At 44.1% G+C, this 18982-nt stretch overlaps 1 protein-coding gene and 1 long non-coding RNA gene across 6 annotated transcripts in view; one reads left to right on the forward strand and one right to left on the reverse strand.

The window, feature by feature from the left end:
- SLC37A4 (solute carrier family 37 member 4) overlaps nt 1-11719 on the reverse strand; it is a 151991-nt gene extending 140272 nt beyond the window's left edge. For 2 of the 5 annotated variants that reach the window (XM_069224803.1, XM_069224800.1), the window contains exon 1: nt 5488-5558. The gene's annotated coding sequence lies outside the window, so the exon portion shown is untranslated. Of the gene's footprint in view, nt 1-5487; nt 5572-7268; nt 7367-10826; nt 10933-11559 lie in introns of those variants that run through there. The other 3 variants (XM_069224802.1, XM_069224801.1, XM_069224804.1) reach the window with 3 other exon arrangements.
- Nucleotides 11720-11782: 63 nt separating this feature from the next.
- On the forward strand, nt 11783-14421 carry LOC138285177 (uncharacterized). The gene is made up of 2 exons (XR_011201533.1): nt 11783-11932; nt 13489-14421. It is a non-coding gene; the product is annotated as an uncharacterized lncRNA (long non-coding RNA).
- Nucleotides 14422-18982: the final 4561 nt, after the last annotated feature.

Consider the following 18982-nt stretch of genomic DNA (forward strand, 5'->3'; position numbering starts at 1 on the left):
AGCCATGGGCAGGGTGCTTAAAGGTCTAGAAGGGGTTTGTGTATTCCAGGATGATATTCTGGAGTATGGTAAAGATCATGCTGAACATGGTATTAGGGTCAGACAAGTGTTGAAGAGAGTGAATGATCATAACTTGACTGTCAAGTTGGAAAACTGTAAGTTTGGTTCTAAAACAATTGATTATTTAGGTCACACTATTTCAGGTGAAGGTGTTGCCCCTAAAGCTGACCTAGTGAATACCATTCATGCGATGGCTTCTCCCTCAACGAAAGAGGAGCTAATGAGATTCTTGGGTATGGTTAAGCATTATCATAAGTTTATTAAGAATTTTGCTGAGATTACGTACATCTTTTGGGGAAAGGAGTAGATTTTGTGTGGAGTGATGCGTGTGAAGAGTTTAAAATGATCAAGGACAAGCTATCTTTAGCGCCCTGTCTCAAGAATTTTGATCCAAAGAAGAGTTCCTTCATTACAACTGATGCTAGCCTCAAAGGGCTAGGTGCTGTCTTACAACAAGGTGGGTGTGGGCCGCTGAACATCATCATGTTCTTGTCAAGGAGTCTTAAAGACGCTGAGATCAAGTACTCTGTAATTGAAAGGGAGGCGCTTGCTGTTCATTGGGCCATCAAGAAACTAAAAAATCTGTTGTGGGGCACCACTTTCATCGTGAGGACAGGTGACAAACCTTTGTGTAAGGTTTTCAACAAGAAAGGGATAGATTCCATCTCCTCTAGGATTTTTAGATGGGTGGTAGATCGCCAAGAGTTTAATTTTGAATTGAAGTATATTCCAGGAGTGGGGAATGTTACTGCTGACACTCTCCCTAGGTTAGTTCCTGAGACTGATACAGGTTCGGTAAAGGATGGCAGTTGGGTGGATGATGTAGATGATGCAGATGATGCAGATAAAGTTTGTGAGATTGATGCTGTGATTGCAGAAGACAGGTGGCATCACGAATTGGAGAATGATTCTGCACTACAGAGAGTGATTGACCTCATCAAGGGTAGTTGGACGTACAAACTTCAAGGTGGTGATCTGTGCAAGGAATTTTGGTTTGTTAAGGATCAACTGGCTACTAGGGATGGGTTTTTGTTATGTGGTACTAGGCTGGTGCCACCAGACAAACTAAGAAAGGAATTGCTGGATATAGCTCATGAAGGTCATTCAGCTATCTCCAAGACCAAGGAGAGATTGAGGTCTAGTTACTGGTGGCCTGGGATGGATGTCCAAATTGAACGTTTGGTAAGGGAGTGTGTTAAATGTGCTGTATGTGAGAAAGGCATGAAACCAAGAGTTCAACCCATGGTATTGAGAAATCGTCCTGAGAAACCTTGGAGAGACATCGCTCCGGACATACTGGGACCTATACATAGTAATGGTCAGGAATCATATATTATTGTTGTTATTGATTTGTTTTCTCGTTGGTCTGAAATTCATTTTTCGAGAAGTAATGAAACTCAGAATGTTGCACGCTTCCTGAAAGACTTATTTTTAAAGGAGGGCATACCAGAGACATTGTTGACGGACAATGGGGTTCAGCTTGTTTCTAAAGAAATTGAGAACTTTCTTTGGTTGTGTGACATCAAACATAAAAAATGTGCTTTTTACCATCCGGAATCGAATGGTATGGTCGAGAGAGTCAATAGAGTCTTGAAAGAAACCAAAGGCTTGGCGATGTCTCACAACATGAACTGGAAAGATGAGGTCATTAAGAGGGTTGGTGTGTACAGATTCACACCATATACAACCACTGGTGTTTCTCCATTTGTTTTATTTCATGGAAGGTGTCCCAACACTATACTTGAACCATGTTGGGTCAATACATTTTTAGATTCTGGTGGTTGTCCTGTTAATGAAGCTTAAAGGAGGGTGAAAGAACTATCTAAGCTGAGCAGAGGTAAACTCCATTTTGATCGTAGCCATGCAGTAAAAGCTCTTAGGGTCAATGTTGGGGACCTGGTTTTGATAAAACCTCCTGGATCACTGACTGGTGGCAACAGACTGTTAAAACCCAAGAAAGTCATCAAAGTTTTCACTAATGCCGTGAAGACCTCTGATCATCGTGTGTGGAATCCATGGTTGGAGGAGACCCGAAAGAAGAACAAGAAAGCTCCCAAGGAAGTCTAAGAGAAAGCTACAGAGTCCTGCTTATTTGAAGGATTACGTCTAGCTCGTTCATATATCTGTTAGCTCGTGTTAAGTCGAATAGGATACTACAGGCCTATTTGTGAATTGTATAATTTTATTTGGTTCTCTTATTACTTTGTATTCTTTTATTGTTGTTTGTATTGTAGAGAGGGGGATGTGTAGTGTTCTCGAATCCATGCTAGAATGGTGGGGTGGGACGGCGCAGGAGGAGAAGGTTCGATGAGTGACTTTTGCGGGAGCGGTGTGAGGAAGAGCCGTGCGGAGTGTGTTGGCAGATGAGCCGTATTTAAGGAACCCAGTAAATAAAGAGATTACATCCTTTTACCTTATGTGAGCTTCTTTTCTACAGGGTGCAATCAGGCAATGTCCATTAAAGGGTGTAAAAATGCCCCAGGACATCACCATCAGCCTTAAGAACCTTTTGTTCTTGTTTTTTGGTGGAAGGAGGTCACTGGGGGTAGGGGACGGGAGCAGACGTCCCTCTCGCGACATTCTGGACATAAAGCCCTCCTGCCCTCTTCACAGGGCCTATTTTGTGCGCAAGTTGGCAGGTCTTTGTTGGGTACATGTGAGCTTTAGCAGTTATTAAGTGAACTGCGCCTGTGTCTTACTAGCACTGTGTCACTGATCAGAAGTGAGGGATCCCAGCTCCAGGAAAAGTCTGTTAGTGGTAGGTAGGTACAGAGGAGTGCAGTGTTGCGAGATCAAGACCAGTGATGCATTCTCTTAAATGTGCTTTGTAGTGTTAAGTAAAGGTGTGTGATTAAAGTACTTTCTTTATTCAAAAGACAGACAATAGGCTGGACCATACATTATTGCACGTCAGTTGATAGTGGCGTTCTGCGCTATTGTCTGCCACACTACCTGCCCAAGAAGCCTTGACTGCTTGCTACCCAGAGAGTGATGTGCATAAAAGGTGTACTTGGCAGTCTACAGAGGTATGGTCGGATGGACCCCAAGACACCATCAGGAAGTAACTAAGTCATCATGGTTGAGGCTCAATAGCCCCTGTTTGCTCTGTGCTCCCCACCCGAACAAGATTTGGCACTTTCTCTCTCCTTTCTTTCTACTGGACGATCCTCTCCTTACCACCCATATGCTGCATGTCTCCTCTCTGAGTAAAGCCTACTCTAAATCGTAGGACCATCTGCCTTATTCTTCTTTATTGTATTTCTCTATATAGTCGACAACCTCTCCTTCTCTGAAACCATAACCCTAAATCTAACAATACTTAATTTCTTCCAGCCTATCTACTCTTCCCACCACCCATTTGTATGAACTCACTCTCCTTCCCAGCCCCCCAAAATAACAATCACACCTAGCTCCTTTTAATTTAATCTACCACAAAGAAACTGTGGTCCATACATAGAATGGGCTCTTTGGAAGCACAAATTGAATCCCAATAAACAACAACCACTGGATTAACCACTACCCTGGGTTCTCGAGTAGCATGCTACGCGCCGCAGAACACGTATCAGGAGGACTATTGCACTTTTCATAGCAGAGTAGCTGCAGTTCTACTTCGTTGAGCTGCTAAGCTGATTTGGAAAACACTGCCACACATAATAGTATGAATTTAAGTCTTATTTAAGATAGTAGTAGTTCAAGTTGAAGAAAAATATCTCAATTTTAAAACCGGGGTATTTTTGTAATCTTTGTGACGTTTAAAGTAGGAAAGCCATTTAAAAGATAACATCCCCTTCTACCTTAAAGACTATTTAAATCTGGTAGAAACAGTGGCATGGCTCCACCTAGTGTTAGATTAGTGCTAATGCCACCACTCTGGCATATTTAAAGCAGGGCCAGGGTGAGGGATGGGTAAAAGAAAAGGCTTATCTTGCGGACCCATCCATTCTTCTAAATTAGATACCATAACTATTTGGAGTTTTAATACTGATTAGCTGCAGTAACTTATCCAAATGGAGTTTTGATCTGCCCGATCTTCAACAAATAGTATCTGTAATCCGAAACCGGCGTCTCCGTGTGCGGACGCTTAGTGAGTGCGAGTCAGCGCACTCGCTAGGTGTCCGCACACGGAGACGCCGTGTTCGGATCACAGATACTATATTTTTTGAAGGATCGTGGTAACCCGGGAGTTTATTTACTTCCTTGTTCATGTGCGCATGGTCAGCGCACTCACTAAGCGTCCGCACACGGAGACGCCGGTTTCGGATTACAGATACTATTTGTTGAAGATCGGGCAGATCAAAACTCCATGTGGATAAGTTACATGTCGGATTACATTTGGCATTATAGCTTGGTTGTTCAAGCTCTAGTGGATAACAAGCCCTGAAGAAGTCGTTAGGGATATAAACATTTCCCAAGACGAAACACGTGTTGGCTGGAACCACAAATTTCTTTGGATTTTGGACTGTCTAATGTGTAATCACAATCTGAATAAACTTTGGACTTATCGTTTTGGTTGAATTTAGGACCTTTCTGTTGTATATGGACTAATATGTACAATTAGTTTTCAATGTGAATTGTTTATTCAAAATTCCTTTTGTGATATTAGAGGGGTCCCTCTTTGTGTATTTTCTAAGTTGTGAGGTGGTTTTTCACCTCTAAGGGTAGGGTGTGTCCCTTGTGAGGTTCCCCGTTATTTACTTAGGGTAGATTGGCATCCTGAGCGCCATATTTCCTCTATTCGCACCCCGTTCCATTATTACTGATTAGCTGCAGTACTTAGAGACGGCAGATGCGTGGTATGAAGTGCTACATAAAACAAGATATTATTACGTGCGGATATATGTAAACGATCGAGCTAAAACAAGGTAGGGCAACCATGTCACATTTCAAGCAAACAGCAATCGAAAACAAATAAAACAATACTTGCTGTAAGTTGACTACAAACTACTCTTCCCTGTTCATTCTCGTCCTTTTTCACTGTTCAGTAGACTCCCTCTTCTCTCGTCACGGTCTCTGCCCTGCACCCACACTCATTTGTGAATGTACCATCTATTCACTGGGCACTGCCCACGTCTGTAAACCACGTCATCCCAAAAACAAAATCTCACTACTCATTGCACCACCAATTCCCTCCATTCACTGTTCAATCCTCCCCAATCCCTTTACCTCGTAAAAGAACACTGCGCCCCTATTCATTGATAAATATAATACCCCGACCTCCATTCTCACAGATCTCTGCACCCCTTCTCACTGCTTTCACATACTGGTTCGGTGCACACATTAATATGTCCTTGAACCTTCTCATCTAAAATCGCTTAATTCCTCCTATACCATTTCCCTTCGCGTCACGACCTACACCCCAATAATGCTGTTTTTTCACAGAAGGGAGGGTTACAAGTTCTCGTGACCTCACACTTTAACAATCTTTACCTCTCGGCTCCTCCTCTTCCCTCGGGCTCTGGTTATCAGCTGCCGGAAGTCTCGCCCCTGCAAGAGCAGCTGCCGCCTAATGGGCAGTCAATCTTTCCTGTACTGGCCATAGACTCCACCCCAGCTAGGGATCATTGGTTCAATCATTTGTCATTCAGATTTCGAAGCGCCATTCATGATAGCCCTGCGAGACCAAGTCATTGGGTGGTGGGTCGAAGTTGTGAAATGGATACAATAGTGGTCCGAGGAGGGCCAGAGCACCGTAGCAGAGACTCGTAAATCAGTGCCGGGGAGATGAGGAAGCTGGGGACGTGTGACAAGAACAAGGCGTACACAAACCTGCCAGTCTTACCACTTTACTAGCTTTGCTAGGTCGTACGCTGTAAATAACAGATGTGAACTCTTATCTAAGTTTTTCTCTTTAAGCAGCGCTCCAGCATTCTGAAACAAGCACTGGCAAAGCTAACAGGTTTCGCCTTTGTGAGAAGTTTTAATTTTATTTTTCTGTTCTATCGTAGTTTTGTGGACATTCAGTGTATATTGTTTGTGTTTGGAGTAATTCAATGGTTTTTAATGTGTTGCTGCTGTTTTGATGTATGTTTGTGAGTGGAGTGGTGTAAATTGTAGGTGGATGTATTTGGGTAAAAAGGTTAATGTCAAAAGCCTAAATTGTAAAATAGATCACCTAATACATTTTTTTTTTAAAAAAAGGTTTAACCACAGTGGTGAAAAAACGCATCCTTTACAAAGGCATGTACTAGGTGTCCATGACACTTTGTAACGGACCGCCCCTTTGTTAGTGCAATCCAGCGGGAAAACACATTAACCACGCAGTATAAAGAGAGAAAAAGGCTGCTTTATTAGGACAGATGTGCAGGCTTAATTTAACTTACAGAACATTAACAAAACCCCAGCCTCAATAATACAATAATTCGTAACACCCTACCCCTTACGATTCCCCGCAGGCAAACAGTGCCCCCCCATCCAACCAAACACACATTCTTCCTGCTCACCTTTTTTCCTATGCTAAGCTCCTGAATCCACCCCCACCAACCATCAATCCCCTACATTCCTTCAGCCTTGCCTACCTTACCGGGCCCGAACCGTTCTTTCCTGTGTTGCGGCTCTCCGGATGTGCCACCAAGAAAAAACCCTATAAGAGGCATTTTTCTCCCCAACCACCCAACATTATCCAAGCTTAAATCAAGAGGCACCTTACAAAAAATAAACAGGACTGTTGCCGAACAGTCGAATACCAACTGGTGTACTGCAAAAGCAATACTGACGGGGCTGTCACTAAACAGCCATCAATGTGGTCACTACGTATACTGACGGTTGCAGCTTGTACACAAAATCTGCTAAGCAGCTGTTAACACCAACCTCTCTTATACAGCACCGAGGATAGGAAGTCTTTAAGTTCTAAAAATAATCATTCCCTAAATATGATAAGTCCAGGCCATCTTGTCTGTAGAACTCGAAATCTTCTCACTTAATATCATTGATCCACAAATCCTAACTCCCTGGCTCTACTAAATCTCCACATCCCCCTGTAGACTCTTCCCCCTTGCTTTCTCCAATGCTATGTATTTTGTAGCACCAGACCAAACTCTGTGGTACAAAAGCTGTCCAGGCTCCATAAGTTCCTGCCCATGATCTGCAAATTACATCAAAGTCTACCTTTGATCAGGTTCGATAGCGCAGGCAAAAGCTGTCCCCACTTCTTTCACCCCAACCCCACCATTCCAAGCAAACATCATCAAATCTCAACCCAAATTCCTTACCCGTGGTCTTTTGTCCACATTTTTCGCTTCCCAGTTCACGAAAGAGTGCCCCACCATACGGATGGAGAAAAACACCAAAACTGGTCCCAAAATACAACCTAGAACAAGAAATGGGCATTAGCCTGTCGTTTAGCACACTAGACTCCTTATGCACCGCAGACCACAATTAGATGACCATCTACCCAGCATTCTAACCTCCCGCAAAGAAAAACCCAACCTCGCCACCTCCGATGCAGCACCAATGCGGAACAAGTGAGTACCAAAATGTTCCGGTACTTCCCCTAAACTTACCAACAATTTCCCCAGGACTGTGAGTACTTGCCCGGCTGTCAGCCTTGTTCTATTGACGTGACTGAACACAAATCTCCCTTGTGCCCCACCCGCCTTCACCTGCCTAAATTGTTGCCAAGCTCCTACTGGATAAACTGATCTTCCAGTCTTGTGCCAAATAATGATGGCAACCTTACCTGTTTGATCTGTTTTCGATCGCGCTAGAAAAATTCTGACAGACTCGCCTAGTTACTCTCAATTCCTTAACCTCCAGCCACCTTCCTTTTTACTCCCAACAGCTCTGATATCCTAAAGGCTAAAAAGAGAACCAGAGCATACAAAATGGAAACAGCTTACTTTCAAATGAAGAATAACAAAATTAAGGCAAACCTTTGGTTTACTGTACTAACTTACCCATAGTTTATAGGTCCTATGACCCAAGGTTTCTGTTGAAATTTTCTTGCCCATCCCACCAAGATCCTCTTCCCCAACTCTCCTGCTGATGGTTCGTAACCCCAAAATATTTTCCCAGAAAAACTGATTCCCGCCAACTTCCCAGCAGTGGTAGTCACAGACTCCCTATTCTCAATGTTCCTCATGATGAAATTTACTACGTCCTCATACTACCATAAAAATCATTGTCCAGCTGCCTAAATCGAGTTCCACCTCTCAGGAATTCCACCCAAGCTCTTTTATATGTTTCCTTTGTACTGGGGACAATAGATTTCTCCACAAGTTCCAAGATTCTTACTGTGTCAGGTACCAAACCTCCTGAGGTACCACTGTCTTCTGTGTATCTGCTCTGGGCACCAAACCTCTGAATCACTGCCACTGCGAATGAGATAAAGAGTCCGCAGTGTCATTATCTTGACCTGGCACATGCTTTGCTCTAAAGACAATGTTGTGCATTACGCAGCCTAACATAAAATGTTCTTGCAGTTTAAGCAGCTTTTTGTCCTTAACTTTCTGACCATTAACCAAGTCCACTACCGATCTATTGCCCATACTGAAGAGCACATTTTTATTTTGTAAGTACCTGCCCCAGACTGCCAAAGACACTAGCAATGGGAAAAACTCAAGGAAAGCAATGCTCCTACCTTCCTTAAACCACTGCAATGGCCAGGTCTCTCGCACCACTTCCCATCCCAAAAAACTCCAAATCCTGTGGATCCCACCGCATCCAAAAAGATCCGGACGTGCCATGTGAAATCTTCCACCAGGGACCACAGCAAAATTCCATTAAAAATGTTGAGAAAAAAACAGCCACACTTCCGAATCTGCTTTTATGGCTGCTGTGATTCTCACTGTATGAGGAGGATGTGAAGCTCCTGCCACAGCAAATCTTAATCTATGACAAAAGGCTCTTCCAGCTCGAACAATTCGACAAGCAACATTGAGGTGCCCCAACAACTGCTGCAATTGCTGTAGCTGGAGCCTACTACCGGAAGTTGCCTACTGCAAAAGTATAAGTAACTCCTGAACTTCTGAGGGCAGGAGGCTCGCCTCCATTTTTACTGTGTCCAGCTGGATCCTTAAGAACACTAGCTGCGTTGCCGCACCTTCTGTTTTTCCCAGCGTTAATGGAACACCCAACTTATCTGACACTGCTTGGAACTCTTGCAAAGCGTCTTTACACTGTCGTTTGGGCTGCTCCCACAAATAGAAAATCATCCAAATAATGTGTAACCTGCTCAAAAATCTGTTCGGAAACTGAAATACCATTGGAGAAATGAACTGAACATCTCAAACAATTTACAGGACACTGTGCAACCCATGGGTAAAACTTTGTCAACCTAGAACTGCTGCTGGAAGTGAATCCCTAACAGAGAAAAATCAGCAGGGTGCACCAGAAGCAAACTAAATGCAGATTTAATGTCACACTTTGCCAATTCCACTCCAAAACCTACCTGCCTAATTAAGGCCATCGCCACATCCAGAGAAGCAATAAAGTAATTGACTGATGCCCCTTCTGGCCAATACAAATGATGAATGAGTCTAAATTTGCCTGGTGTTTTCTTAGGTACCATTCCCAAAAGAGACCTAAGATCAGGTATCTGACAGTAGTTAAAGGGGCCACCCATCCTTTTCTCTGCAACTTCTTTTTCCAATTTGGCCTTGACCACCCTGGGATATTAACGAGCTGATAACACATTCTCTGCATAACGTTGAGACCCAGGGCCCTTATAACCTAGGTGGAAACCTAGCTCAAAACCTCATCCCAGTTTTACTGCTACCTCTCTGTCAGAATAATATGTCAGCCATGCATTTAAAACCCCTAATGTAACTAGGGTAAAAGCATTTGTTACCAGTGTTCCCCCCACCTCTTCCTCTGCCTGGCATTGGTACCTTAAACTGTTGTTGCTCTCCAAAACATTGCATAATCAGATGTTTTCCACTACACTTGGAGCACTTGTGCTTGTATTTGCAGAAGCCCAAGTTAAAATTCCAGAAGGCTCCTGAAAAACCGAGCTGGCCCTTACTCCATCTGCTCACCCCTGCTGGTGTGGGTTTCCCTTCAAAGGGACAGCAAGTCACAGCTAGAACACTGGCCATGTGCATATAGGATGGAGGCCGCTGCAGGTACATCTACTGCACCCACAATTCATTGTCCACTTCACAAAGGGCTTAGCCAGATTTCATCACTATACTTGCCCGAAACTCCTCATCCTAATGGAGCCACGCATACCCCCATATTCTGCATTAGCCTTTCAAATGATGTCTATAAATTTAAATATGGACATCGACCTTTCGGGAAAATTTTCCCAATAGACACTGACGTATTTATAAAAAATGCTGCTGTCCCTGTATCTATATTAGTGGGGACCTTTGGTTTTCTCGTTAATTCCCAAGCCTCTTCCCTTTTTCCTTTTTTAGCCTGCAATTCCCTATGCAATAGTTTGTAAACATCTACAAACTCACCTTTCCAATTCTTTTTCTGACAAGTGAGAACCTAAAGGCATAGCCACACCCATATACGGAAGTTTCTTCAAAGTGCTTTCTCCATTAGAATTCCACAATTACCTCTGCTGGCTTTGTATCCTGCTCTGACTTTTCTTTTACCTTTTGTGTGGTATCACTTTTATCATTTCCATCCTCCCCCCAGCCATCACACCTTTGTCCTCCTTGCCAAAATCACACTTCCCCAATGTAACAACTTCTCTCTCCCCTTTTTCACTCCCTGTTTGTGTACTCACACCTTGGTCAAATTCGTAGTACTCACACCTACATCAATATTTGCCTCCCAAGGCCCTTCACAAAAATCCCAACTTCTCCACCATTGTCCCTTACCTGTTTGTAAACGTTTCTTCTGTTGACCTGGTTCTGGATGTCTGCTTGCTCTCTTCATCGTCTCCACCTGCACCTTCTGTGTCCTTTTGCCATTTGTAAACCTTCCCTGAGGAACAAAACTAAACTGAGAGGAGTTAGCCTGCCCTCCTCCACCCTTCTCATATTACCCATATCTTTCCAGTGTGATATCACCCCCTCTTCTAGTTCCTCCTCCTCTTCATCATAATCAAGCTCACCATTTCTATCTCTTCCACCAAACCACTCATGCTAGGTTTTTCCCCACCACCCACTCCCTATCATAATTCCTCCAATTGATCCGGGAAATTGCAGTATCTAATGCTGGTGATCCATTCCTCATCGTCAGTGAGGTCGCCGCAGACCTCTCCCTCTCTTCTAACTGGGCAGGCAAAGTCACTCTTAACCTCTCTGGCAATTGCTCTCCACCGCTCTCACTTTCCTGCAGCTTCGTCCCCTCCTCACCCATCAGGTCGCCCCAACCTGAGGGATGGGTGGTCCTGGGCCCTGCTTGCTAACTACCACTCCGGATGTTAGAAGTTTCTGTGCTATCCCCTACCCATATCCACCTACCAGTTTGTCTACTTTTTGCTCGTCCACACTAGATAGGCAATGTGACCCTCTCTGTTGACCTAAATTGCCTTTGCTTGCCAGCCCAGTTGTGTCCTTCTTCATACACAGCTTGATGTAAAGCTATCCCTGCTTTCCCTACACTCACCTTTAAATTCCGTGTGTGCTCCATAATTTCTTCACCACAAGGCAGCCCAGTACAACATGTACAGTTGAATACATTATGGGCCGCTGTGTTTGCACTGATTGCCTTATAATCTGTGGGCACTCGTCTCGCTCCCGAGCAAGTGGGGGATCCAGTCCTATCTCACTTTCCATGAATATGCCAGCAGTGTGCTTGCATTCTCATTATCGTGCGACCACATTGCTGTCACCTGCCGCCTCGGCCCTGCCTACGTACCCGGGGCGGGAGGAGCCAATGACGCTCTGCCTGGCCTTCTCTCTACAGCATCCTCATGAGCTGTGTGATCGCTGCCCGCCAGCGCTTCTGCCACGTGCTCTGCCTCATGTCAGCCTCAATGGTAAGCGGATGCAATATTCCTTCAGTCTTCACACAAATAACGTCATCTTGAGCATCTACCTCTTGCAATAATTTAGCCTTTATTTTAGGTTTATGTGGTGAGCACGGTAAAATCACGGCAGCTACACCACTCGCTGCAGAACGTTACAGATGGGTCCGTCCGACCCATGTCTGAGATAAAACATCGGGCTGAAGCACATCCTTCCTTCCTGCCTCCATGTAGTAAAAGGTGTTCGTAATGAGGCTCAGAACAGCGGAGGTTGTCGCAAGTAGGAAGTTTTATTCCAAAGAGGAGACCCACGGCCGGCACACGGAGCGGGCAGCAACAACTGTCCGAGCCGCGTTCGGATTCCCAAATCCCCAGATCCCCATAACAACACACAGAATTCTGAGGCAATTACAACACTCCATCAATAGCTTAAGTGCTTTTCTTACCGCTTTGTGCTTTATCAGTCATTTTCACAATCTACCTAAATCAACCTTATTAACAATACAACAAAAGGCCTAACCTAGACAAAACCTATTAATGCTCACCACTAGGACCACCTGCGTTGAAAGGGAAGCTAACTGCTCTGACTTTGATCTTAACTTCCTACCTAAACCTGCCCAAGAGGTTAAACTGTCCAATGGCGTGACCCTTATGCCTGGTATGTACCACTGCCCGAAAAACCTTGGGGGCGGACATCCAAGGTTGCCACCCCAGGGCTACCCATTGGGGTAGAAGAGTGGAACAGGATGCAAGCAATCATGCAATCATCGTGTGGCAACAAGCCTTGTGGCTATGTTAAGCACTCTTTTTACTACACGTTCACACTTTTTTGTAAATAAATATGGACGTGCTACAGGATGGAGACATCCCTGCTCTGATGATGTAGTAGATTTAGAGTCTGTGTCTGGTTAGCATGCTGCTTTCTATATGAACCAGTAATTGGACTTGTATTCAGTGATAACTTGGAAAAGTTGAAAGCAAGAGTGGAGCTATAGGCTTGTGGAGAAAAAGGAGACCACAACAAAATGCAAACATGTGAGCAATTGTGTGTTTTTAAGAAATGAGCCAGAGGCTCAGTGGAAAAACAGCAACGGAGTGTAAAAATACAAGTGATTGTGTTTTTTTAGGAGTGATATTTATTATACTTGGCAGGTGATGGGGGAGACATAGTAATATAGGTAAGTAAAGAATATATTTTTAACAAAGTGATACACATTAATTTTGTGTTGAGGTGAGCACAATAAAATATATACATTTTAACCACATACAATGCTAGCATCAATTCTTATAGTTTTGTAAAATGTTTATGTCACAAATGTGACTTTGAAAAGTAATATATATTTTGAGATGTGCAGGTGAATATTTTAAAGTTAAGACATTGAACTTTCCTGGAAATCATAGTGACATTAAGTTAGGAATGTGTAACATCATTCGAGTAACCTGCAATGAATAGTTGATTTACAAGTAGGACATATTTGTTCTTAATTTCTACTAAAATCTAATTGTGAGGTAATGGTCATTTTTGTATAACCCATAGATTTTTAAATGTCAGTTTCATATATTTATAGGTAATTTCCATGACCAGCAATATAAACATATTTTGCTGCAACAAAAGAAAGCTTATCAGGTGCTTGCATCAATGAATAGTGGTTTAGCAAGATATTCAAGTTATATGAGTCAACAAAAGCTGAACAAAGGGCAATGAGATCAGTCCAAAGACAGAGACGAGCTGCACGACCTAAAGCCACCAGTCAAGCACATCTGCCTCTGCTGAGGTTGTTGCTCTACCTTGAACACCTACAAGAAGCTTTCCTGCACAAGGCCATCTGACTGGCAAAGTGAAAAGATCATTGACATTACTGAAGATGTTAAAGAAAAACAATATAAAAATTAGCAATGTGGAGAAATACTGCACAAGTATTAATCTGCAACTCCAACAACTAACTATAATAACGAGAGGCTGTTAGCAAGCCCCTCTACGCGATCGCACCATAGATATAAAGACTGGTTTTATACATATTTTTATTATGTTCTAGTTGGTAGTATTGTATACGTTTTATTGTTTGAATAGTAAGTGTTGTTTTATATAGTTTAAAATAGATGTACATACAGGATAGTTATAGTTAATACACATAGGTATAGAGGATAAGTTTAAATGCTATAGAGGAAGGGGGAAATGTTTTAGTGTGTGTTAGTCAATATATGTATTAGTAAATGTGTAGATTAGATTTATATGTGATAAGGGTTTAATGTTTTTTAGATATGTTAGTATCTTTTATAGGGATGAGTTGGATTTTGTGACATATCTATAGTTTTAAATACACATTAGTGTTAGATGTAATTAATTTTTGTGTATTTCTATTTTTGATAATTATTTTGAAAAAAGTCTTAATTTAAAGTGCATCTTAGCTGTTGTTATAATTTGACAAGAACTCTTTTTTAAATGTGAAACAAGGTTAATAATTATATTATGCAATAAATTCCGACTTTGTGGAGTCAGATTTTTTCGGTGTGGTAAATATCACACTATTTACGGGCTGCTCATAATTAGGGCATACATGTATATTTTTATCCCATTTATTAAAATCAAAATCCTATTCTTGTTCATATGGTGTGTGTATAGTTGTGACTATAAAAACAAGCATGTTACTGGCAAAAATAGCTAATACACAGAATATTAGAAAGATCTGTGACATTTTAACAGTATTTTAGAGTTTCCATGCCTTTGTTCTCCATCCCCTACCTTTATGCTTCAAAATGTCTCTAGTTTATATTAGTACCAAAAGGAGACCTACAAGTTTCTTAAGTGGCCTAACCTTTCGAACAGGGATATTTTTGCATATGAAGAGAGCTAGTGTATCAGCAAGTCAATAAGTCCTGTCTGGCAGCCCGAGGTCCCTGCTCATGGCCTTCAAAATGGTGTTTACAGCTCCTGTCTGAGCGAGCACAATCTCTCCGCTCCCTCAAAGTATTAAGATTCCTCTCTCCTGAACACTTAAATGCTCATTTCAGATTGTTTTGAAATGAATGGTCTCTTGTTGAATGTTATTAAAAATATCAATTAATATGCACCTTCACCTACTTCTGCTTTTAGGAAACATTACTCACTGTTCAAGTTACATATAGAAATAATTGCTAAAATAACCATTTAACAATATAAATCCTTGGTGAATGTTTGAATTACATATATAAATAATTGCAGAACTATTAAGTTGGCATCTACAGAAGGTCTTTAATCGTTGTCTCACACTTGGGCCTTGTAGCCGCAATGTCAGCTATATGCTCAAGTAGGTGGGCCCGTTTCCGGTGAGGTGGAGGGTTTTGAGCGGCAGACAAAGGAGTACCGAGTTGTTTGCTCTTCTCCCTGCATGGTTTGCATTTGTGCCAAGCAAGTTGGGGTCTTACGTGCCCATGGAACTCTTCCCCCTCCTCTACCCCCCTTAGGTTGCATGCTGTGTTCTCTTCTCCAGGTCTAGCAACCAGAGGAGGCCCTGACTGGGGAGCCCCTCCCACATTATAGCCATTACTCAAGGGTCTTCATTCATTGACCCCATATAATAAGGATCCCATGTCCACCAATTGTGTGGGGGTCACAAATCGCCCAGGCTCTCTGGTTCCCTATGGCCCTCAGCATACAACCCACTTGGTGATGTTGTTTGGGTCTATTAATAATGGGGTCTCGGTGCATGGCCACGCGAGCAGCCAAGCTGGTGGCTTGGTATCAAACACTTCATCTTAATAAATATGTACTAATGGCAGTATCAGATTTATTTTGAAATGCACTCAGAGGGCACCTTAAAGGTGCTCCCTGAAACTAAACCAGCCCTGTAGTTTTCTGGCTGACTGGTGTAGTCCAGCCTGCCACCACAGACAAGTTTCTGACCCTCTACCAGGGAGAACTCACACTTTGAGAGGCCAGAAACAATGCCTGCTCAGCAGAAGGTGTTATCACCTCCTCCAGCAGGATGGCTAACTATTTAGCATATCTGGGCAAGAGGCTTTAAAGCCTCTGTACTATTTAGTCAGCCCAGGGGTAAGTAGCCCATTGGCTACTTCCCTACATTTCCCTAAACACCCCTAAATTCAGTATTTAGAGGTCCCACAACACCAGAGTCTCAGATTCCTCTACCCGGGAACAAAAGGACAAAGAACAGCAGTCACCACGAGAACTGGGGACTTACACCAGACTTGGTGAAAAACCCTGCCCTGCTACTGGTACCTCGCCAATTGTGCCGACCAACGCGTCCAAAAGCTGTGCATCCTCCCAAACCCTTGGAGGACTGTCCAGTGCTTCACCAACCAGCTAGCATCTCTCTTGGAGTGAAGGAGCCACCCTCTGCAACTGCAGGCACTGACCTCATCTGTCCGGTACACCGTTTTGCTGGCCATCAGCCTACCTAGGAAAGCATCAATCCAGGTAGAGGTTTTTGTGGGTCTAGGTCAGACCCATATCTCTGGCGAGTTTTGAGATGCTAGACCCTCCAGGAACTCTCCTGCACCAATACCCTGGGTAACAGAGCACTTGCATCAGCCAAGGGTTGCTGAATGCCCAGTCCAGACACTCCCGCATTTAAAACCAACTTGCATGACGTAGAACTTCAGGACTGATGAGACCACACCGACATCTGGCCCTGCTATTGTTTTTTTCTTCCCCTCTGCAGGTCAAACCCAAGAAGCATGAGAGCCTCCAACGTAAGTGACCATCCAGACAAACACCTCTGCAACCAAGCCCCACGGGTTCGTGGCAACCAACAGTGCCCCCTTGCTCCTAAGACCCTCACAAACTGAGCCCCACTTGGGGTTCTGCCAGACTTGTCCTGAACTCCCCCTTTGGAGCCTGTGTTCACAGGTGGCCATTGCTTTCTACAGTGTTTGAGGCTACCAACTCGACCAGCACATCTGCACACAGACACACCATGGCAGGTAAACTCCAACTGCTGGTGGTTCTATGGACCTTGGCCCCCTAGCGCGTTAAGTTGCAAAGGGCACCCCCAAAATACCTTTTTTCATAGGAAAACATTACTGTGCTCGAGAACCATGCTTCCAGAAGTTATTATTTGAGTATTTTTAATGTTCTCTTCTAAAATCGATAACTTCAAAAGTACTTACCTGATTTTGATGATCTTGGTGTCTAAAATTATACAAAAATCTCTGTTATTTTTATAAATTGGTCTCAGAATCATTTCTTGAGTGTGTGTACCATTTATTGACTCTGTGAGTAGAACAAATGCTTATCACTCCCATCTGGTAAGCCCAAACTGATCGACCACATTAGCATGAATGGAGCATTTGGGATTATTGAAGTAAGTCCAGTAAAACCAAATAGGGGTTGCCTGGACTTTTTGCATGGTGCGTCCTTACATTGGCCCACTACATAAAAAGTCAGCTTCCTACATGCAATGCTTACCGTGCCCGACTGTGGGTGGACCTGGATGGGAAACACTACTTCTTCATGTCTGCAGCTGTGGCCTCTAAAGCTTTTGCAACACGCTCCACTCAGATAGGAGCGCTTCACAACGTATATCAGAATCTCCATCGCAGTCCACACACGATAGAACCAGCCACCGACAGAGAGATATGATCCTAGCAACGTTGGGTAGCCTTGGGCGGGTCCTGGGCCCCCTCTGCATGTGGAGGCTATGCCAAACCACTGGGACAGGGGAGTCCTATTGATGGAACATAATATGTTTTTCTTCATTAGGGTTTGTATTACTGACAGTTGGGGTCATCAGTGTGGGAGATTCAGGGGGGGCGTGGCTCATATCATCAAGGCTCTGTGGCGGAGCCCCCGGTAATCCGTCTCTTATCTGACTTTGGGCAGGAGATGGGCCACCACAGACCAGCATCCCAGTGAGCAGAAGTTGCGGAAGACTGGCGGCGCTGACCAAAGGACTGGAGGAGGCGCTGCGTTCTTGGTTCTGGAGTATCGTGCCCTGGCGACTGCTGTAGCCCAAACGGCCAAATCAATGAGCCTAAGTTGCCAGGACCCCGCGGCTTATGAGATGGTCCACCTTTGCTCCAGAACAGGGAACAAGCAACGGGCATTGAGATCTGTGGACTTTGATTCTGATGGCCACAAACTGGACGCAGTGTTGGTGGTGGTGGACCGCATCCGCACCTCTCTGGACCAGGCTCCACCCTCGTTGGAGAGTAAGATTGACAAGGTGATCAGTGACCTCACCCTGCTTCATGCAGACCATTGCAAGCTGGCAGACAATACTTGCTCGCTGGAAGGGCAATTAAATTAACTTATTCCTAAGACGAACCAACTGGAGACTTCTATGCACATAGTACTGGACAGAATAGCGGTATTGGAACATTGTGAGGAAGATGCAGACGGATGCACCAGGAAAAACAACATCCGTACCGTGGGTCTTCCAGAAGGTGTGGAGCACTCCGACACAGTTGGCTATGCTGAGAACTGGCTTCAAGAACTGGTCCCAGCGGGATCACTGACACCCTTCTTCTCTGTTGAACGCGCCCACCAGTTCTTGACGAGAGTCCGACCACCGGGTGTGGGCCTGCGTCCTTTCCTGCTCCGCTTGCCGCACTTTGCCGACAGAGACTGCAGTCTGCAGGAGGTGAGATAGCGCCCGACACTCCAGGTGGACAATGCTCAAGTTATGATGTTCCCAGACTACACTATCACCATACAAAAACAGCAGACCTCTTTTCTGTCTGTGAAGCGCAAGCTCCATGCCCTTAATCTGAAATACTCCCATCTCTTCCCCACTAAGCTGCGAGTAGTGGTCCTTTGAAAGGCACATTTCTTTGACACCCCAGAAGCAGCATGGGAGTGGTTAGAATCTACAGATTTGATCAGCCAAAAGGAGGCGAAGGCAGAGGGGTCGAAACGGCGGATCCTGCAACCACGCAGACAGAGAAACCACAGGCGACGTGATACCCTGCCTTGGGAGCAGGCCATGCCCCTGAACTAGAGCAGATTATACGGGAACGACAACAAGCACTACAAACTGCGGTGGCTATCGGAGATCCATCAGCCACTTCAGATGCGGATGCAGAACTAGCCGACTCTTAGGCGAGGACGACTCCACTGAAATA

The sequence above is a fragment of the Pleurodeles waltl genome, chromosome 3_1, assembly GCF_031143425.1.
Source record: "Pleurodeles waltl isolate 20211129_DDA chromosome 3_1, aPleWal1.hap1.20221129, whole genome shotgun sequence".
In the NCBI taxonomy this organism is placed as follows: domain Eukaryota; kingdom Metazoa; phylum Chordata; class Amphibia; order Caudata; family Salamandridae; genus Pleurodeles; species Pleurodeles waltl.